The 5,578-nt window shown below is 44.6% G+C and overlaps 1 protein-coding gene across 1 annotated transcript in view; it reads left to right on the forward strand.

Moving 5' to 3' along the window:
• Positions 1–4,062, forward strand: part of CAPN13 (calpain 13) — a 109,895-nt gene extending 105,833 nt beyond the window's left edge. Inside the window, exon 23 of the mRNA XM_019526690.1 lies at positions 3,588–4,062. The gene's annotated coding sequence lies outside the window, so the exon portion shown is untranslated. The remainder of the gene's footprint in view (positions 1–3,587) is intronic.
• Positions 4,063–5,578: the final 1,516 nt, after the last annotated feature.

The raw sequence follows: 5,578 nt of genomic DNA on the forward strand, positions 1-5,578 counted from the left end.
GCTGTTCCTACCTGAAGCGCTCCCCACCCATCTCTCTCTCACCCTCACATGAACCCCTACTGCCACCCGTGGCCTATTACATAGACTGATAGACTCCCCCATCCTCACTGCCCTCTCCCCAGGAGCCCCACGCTGGGCGAGCCACCATGGTGAGGTGCTCCCTGGCTGCCCATTAGTAGCAGGGGGCACAACTCCATGCCACTGCCCTCACTGCTGCCAATCAGGTGATACAGCCAGCCAGTGCAGGGCTCCCAGGGGAGGGCGGCAAGGTGGGAAGTCCCAAGCCCGCAGATGCCCCCGCTCCATCTGACCCTGCCCCACACACAAATTTGGGGGGCACCAACCATCCATTCCCCCTCCCTGGGAGTGTGTGTAGCAGCAGGGAGCTGCCTCTGCCCGCTGGACAGGCCACCTGGGTCCCATGCACTGCTCTGGCTGGGCAGTGCCCCAGGCCCAGCCCCTGCCCCACTCCCTCCCTGACCGTGGAGGCCTCAATTTGCCCCCACTTAGACTTACCTGCAGCAAGCTGGGGGAGCTGCTCTCCACCACTGCCTGGAGCTGTATACCTGGCCACATGCATGTGTGCGCATGCACATGGCACCCTCTGCGTCCCGCTCCCCACAGCCTCTTGCAGGCTGGAGCTCTGCCAGCCTACAAGGGGAAACACTTCATGTCCTACATTTTTCTGTGGTGAACAGAAAACCTGGATCCATGCACGATACTGGAAATCTGGGACAAATGCTGTCCCAGAGGTATGCAGCCCAAGACCAGGACTTGATGTTCCCATTTCAGGACTGTCCCACCCAATTAGGGATCGGTGGTCATCCTACCCTCTTCCTGAGGGGGCCAGGGCCCTCATGCCCCTAAGTACTCGGTGCCTATTTTCCAGCCTAAGCCCAACTGGGATCCAGAAACTATGCCAAGAATCCCCTAAGCCCTCTGAGAGGCCTGCTTCAGCAGGCTTGCTCCTAGCACACCTAACGTACACTAACGGGACTCCTGGGGCCCTAGGCAACCAGTGATTACAGCACTGTCCTGAGAGGTAGGATACGTGTAATCAAGTCACTCAGTGAGAGGCTGGATATGAACCCAACACTCCTACCTCCTGGGTGAACTCTATAACCACTAAGCTCTTTGGCAGACAAGGAAAAGCATCTCTTTCTCTTCCTGTTATTCGAAGGAGAGGACACCTTACTCCAGAAGAGTTCAGAACAGGGAATCCTGAAAGAAAATAGGCAAATCTCAGTAACGTGACCAACAGTGCTGGATTTAGGCATAAGCTACTTAAGCTACAATTTGGGGCCTCTAAATAAGAACCCCCGCCCCCCCCTCCAAAAAATGTTTTCATTCCAATATGACAAAAATATACATATCTATGGCTCCACAGTTATTATTCATATTGAGTTCATAAATTTGTGCATAAATAACAATAATTCATCTTAAAATTCCATGAAACTCCATTTTTGTGGGTTTCGTGGGTTATTTTTATTGTATGGGGCCTCTTAAGCTGGACATAGTTTAGGTCCTCAGCATGTCATAATCCGGCACTAGTGACCAAGACTTGCAAAGCATAGAGCTTGCAGAGGCATCTTTCTGTCCTCAGCCAACAAGCAATACTATCCTGGGCAACTTCCTACTCAGCTTGTTGGCATTTGTGACACCTAACTTGCCCCATGCACAGGGTGACCATATGTCCCAGATCAGTTGGAATAGTCTTGTATTTTAGAGGCCGGTCCCAGCCAGCTGGTGAAAATTAAAATAAGCGTCTGGGGTGTGGGGCAGGGAGGCAAAGCAGCAGGAGCTGTGAAATAGGAAGCCCTAGCAGACAGCAAAATTGCTCTAATAAATTTGCTTGATTAGTGAAATGACCATTAAAAAGGGGAGAATTAACACCTTTGAAGAAAACAGTGGCCATTGATGGGACATTGACTCCTTAGCTTCCTGAATAGTAATAGTAGTGGTGCCCCAGCCTGCCTCTGCCTGCAGCAGCAGAGTGGGGGGTGGCAGGGTTCCAGCTTTCACATTGTCCCATGTGGTCACCCTACCCATGTATTATGCAGGGAACCAAGACACTTCTGCTGGGTGCTGACAGTCCCCCTAGATGGTAAGCACCTGAATGTTAAGAACTACAGTGCTCAGCAATGTGAAACCTATGTCCCCTTTGGGCACATGCAAATTTGAATGAACTTTGCTGTTAGTTGTGAACAGAAGAGCATGTTTTGGTGCACAGATCCAAGGTATAGACACACGGAGCTGCTTCGAAAGGAGATCATTTCCAAAGGGCAGCAGCTGGTACATTTTAATTGTTATGTGTGAATGAGCTGAGAGTGATTCACATGTAGCAAAATGCTCCATCTTTAACTCTACTTCATCCAGGATTAAAGTTGTTGGAGTGAACTGTGCTCATTCACATAATTAAAATGGAACAGCCGCTGCCCTTTTGAAACAGCTCAAAGTTTACATTTTCCCACACCCTAAAACACTCTTGGGTGTGGTGCTAAAATTGCTGTCTTTTTATCATTCTCAGCTTCTTCATACATAACAATGTAAATCTAACAGCTGCTGCCCTTCTGAAACCTTCCCCTTTAGAAATGGCTTCTGATGTACATGTCCACACCCATAGATTTAGACCATGCTTGCAGTTTCCTGTTATTAAGCCTGGCCTTTAGCTTCCTGGAAGAGAATCTGGGTTGATGCACAATATGATGTCCTGTTGTGGTAAAGCTGCGTTTTGATGTGTCAGTGTTTGCACAGTGGTGGGGTGTTTACATTGCAAAACAAACATCAAGTAAATACAGCATTATGAGGACCTTGCCCTGAGGGAGTAAAGCTGGTTGAATTATTCATTGCAAGCAAGTTTCATAACCAATTTAGCCTTTTTTCTGTTCATGAATCATTCACGAAGCGATCTTAACTTCTGCAAATATTTCATTAATCATAATTTTTCATCTAATAGTTTGAACAAAATTCAGCCTAAAGGGTGTTCATGAACTGCTCACTTCAAGACTCAATAGCCATTCATTACCTATAGCATGGGACTGGTCAGTCAGGTCATACAGCTTTCTGTCTGAATTGTGATTGGAGGGCAGAAACTTTTTAAAACAAAAGACCAGCAAAAAGCAAACAAATACGTGGAATGATGCAGTTTGTCCTCATGTTCCTGGACGTTTGAGGATGTCCAGATATATTCTCAGTCCCCTTGACAATGCCTTGTGATCAGAGCATAGGACAGCAAAAACCCCAGAGAACTAATCTCAGTACTTTGATTTGTGAAACTCCTTGTGAATGCTTGCTTAGTTGTGTTATAATTGCTCCAGAGACCAGAGGTTTTACTCATGATTTGGGATTCTGTTATTCCTAATGCGTCTCAAGATGGGGGTTTGGGGAGTGGGAGTTGTTTAGCCAACTCTACCAAGGACATCTTAGAAGGCGGCATCAATCACATGGCTAGCTATGGCAGATGGGTACTTCTGAATTCCTGCACATTTGCTTTCCCACCAAGCCTTGTTATATGGCACTGATCTACAGATGGGAGGTATAAAAAGCTATCATTTTTTACCTAAGAATTCCTTCCCCTCTCATTCTAGGCAGCTTTGGTATTTCTTGATGCATGAAAGGTGCTTGGGTTGCATCATAAGAAGGATGAAGATGGCTCTCCACAAGCTAAGCAGTGTTGATGGATGAACTAGACTTTCTTGGAATAAATAGCATATGGTTGATAGTATTCTGCTTTCTGAACAAGGGATTCTCCTTCAGTCTAGCCTGACTTGATGTAGAAGTAATAGGAAGCCATTAATAAAAAAAAGATGTCCATGGAAGAAGACAGTAAAACCTGAGGAAGAAGAAATTTGCTCCCATTTCATCCATAATTAGGAACAGTGAGATTGTTATCTACAAAATGTTTAAATCTTCTTATGACTACAACACGCAGTTCTCCTCATAAATTGGTGTAAATCAGAAGTCACTCTATTTATGCCAGCATAAATCCAATGTAAGTAAGACAAGACCCTGCATTTTAAAAGATGATTTTTAATGTAATAAAAATAAACAAAGTATAGTTTTGGTTGGACTTTTCTGTTAGTTACTAGCTTTTACATTCAAATGCCAGAATTGGTGTAAGAAATAAATTGAAAATGTAGGGGAAAAGGGACTTTGCGAATATGTGCAAGTGTCTAAAGTGAAGGAAACAGAAATGTTATTTACTAAGAAAGAGAAAAGGCAGGGTGGAGGCAGTCAGTACCAACCTCTCTTCCAGGATAAGGTCAAGAGGAACTAGTAAAAGTCACATTCCTTTTACATCGCAGAACTTCTGAAAACTAAATGGTGCAAAACCTTGGGAAGCTGACTATAGGCAACAATCTTGCCTTGCCAGGAACATGGAAAAGATCTATGGGATCACCTCATTTAGTTTCTATGCTAGGCTGCTTAGAAGCAAGTTGATTTGAATTCCCTTCAGTCCTTTCCCCGGTGTCCTAAAATATGGGTATCAGTTTAGCTCATCCACAAAAGAAATATGAGCGTTCATCACTCCTGCAGCAAATCAACTCTTCTGCTTACCCTGATGAAGAACTAATGACCTATTTATTTTTTAGTCAACTGCTTTAAAAAAAAAAAAAACCTCTTGAAAAACTCCATTTGCTCAAATGCCAAAGAGAAGGATGCAAGTATCAGTGTATGAAGGCAAGTCAGGGTTGTCATGGCAATATCATTCGCACAGCACCTTAGCTGAACCTTCAAAACAAGTTTCTTCCAAGCCTTCTGCACTCAAATGTCACATCCTTTTATTTGGCAGACTGGCATTCCAGGATGGAGCAGCAAATGTGTCACAAAGCACGAGAGTCTCTTCTGGAGAATTCAATAAGATAGGGTTACATTTCTAGAAGCATTAGCTATACCAGTAGGCCTTCCATACATGGGCAGTCCCACTGATTTCAAATGTTAAAAAAAAGAGTTGCTGTTTCAATGCAGTTTTCAAAGTAGACAATTTCTTTATTTTTCAAAATGTGACTAGGACAGGGGTTGGTGACTTATAGCCCGTGGGCTGAATCCAGCCTGCCAGGTGATTCCATCCAGCCTGGGAAACCCTGATATCAGCAGCATAAGAGCCAGGCAGCTGACCTTCCAGATAAGCGCATTAAGCATGGGCGGTGTGCAGTTTTACGTGTTGTGAAAGTTATTTATTTTTATACCATGACATCTAATTGGCCTACTCTGCCAGCAGCAACGTGGTCTTGCCCTGGATTGCTGAGTTTTCATCCATTTTAAGGGAAAAGCAACGTGTAAGAAGTTCCGTGACAAAAACTACAATAAGAAGAGAGTTAGGGATCCTCAAAGCAGTCTAAGGGAATTAGACACAACTTCCATTAAACAGGCATCAGGCCAAATGTATCAGTGCCATGTGTACTAATGGAGATTTTGTAGTACTGCCTAAAAAACAACATTTACCAGTTTTTCACAGGTAAGTCCCTGAACTGACTCTCAATGACTTTTAACCATTGGCTAGATTTGACCCATAGCCCAGAACTCCAGTTCTCCTGTAATCATCTCATCAGGGTTGAGTGAGTGCCTCTGTTTCTGT

Source organism: Gavialis gangeticus, unplaced genomic scaffold (assembly GCF_001723915.1).
Source record: "Gavialis gangeticus isolate Ggan-Ray unplaced genomic scaffold, GavGan_comp1, whole genome shotgun sequence".
Lineage (NCBI taxonomy): Eukaryota > Metazoa > Chordata > Crocodylia > Gavialidae > Gavialis > Gavialis gangeticus.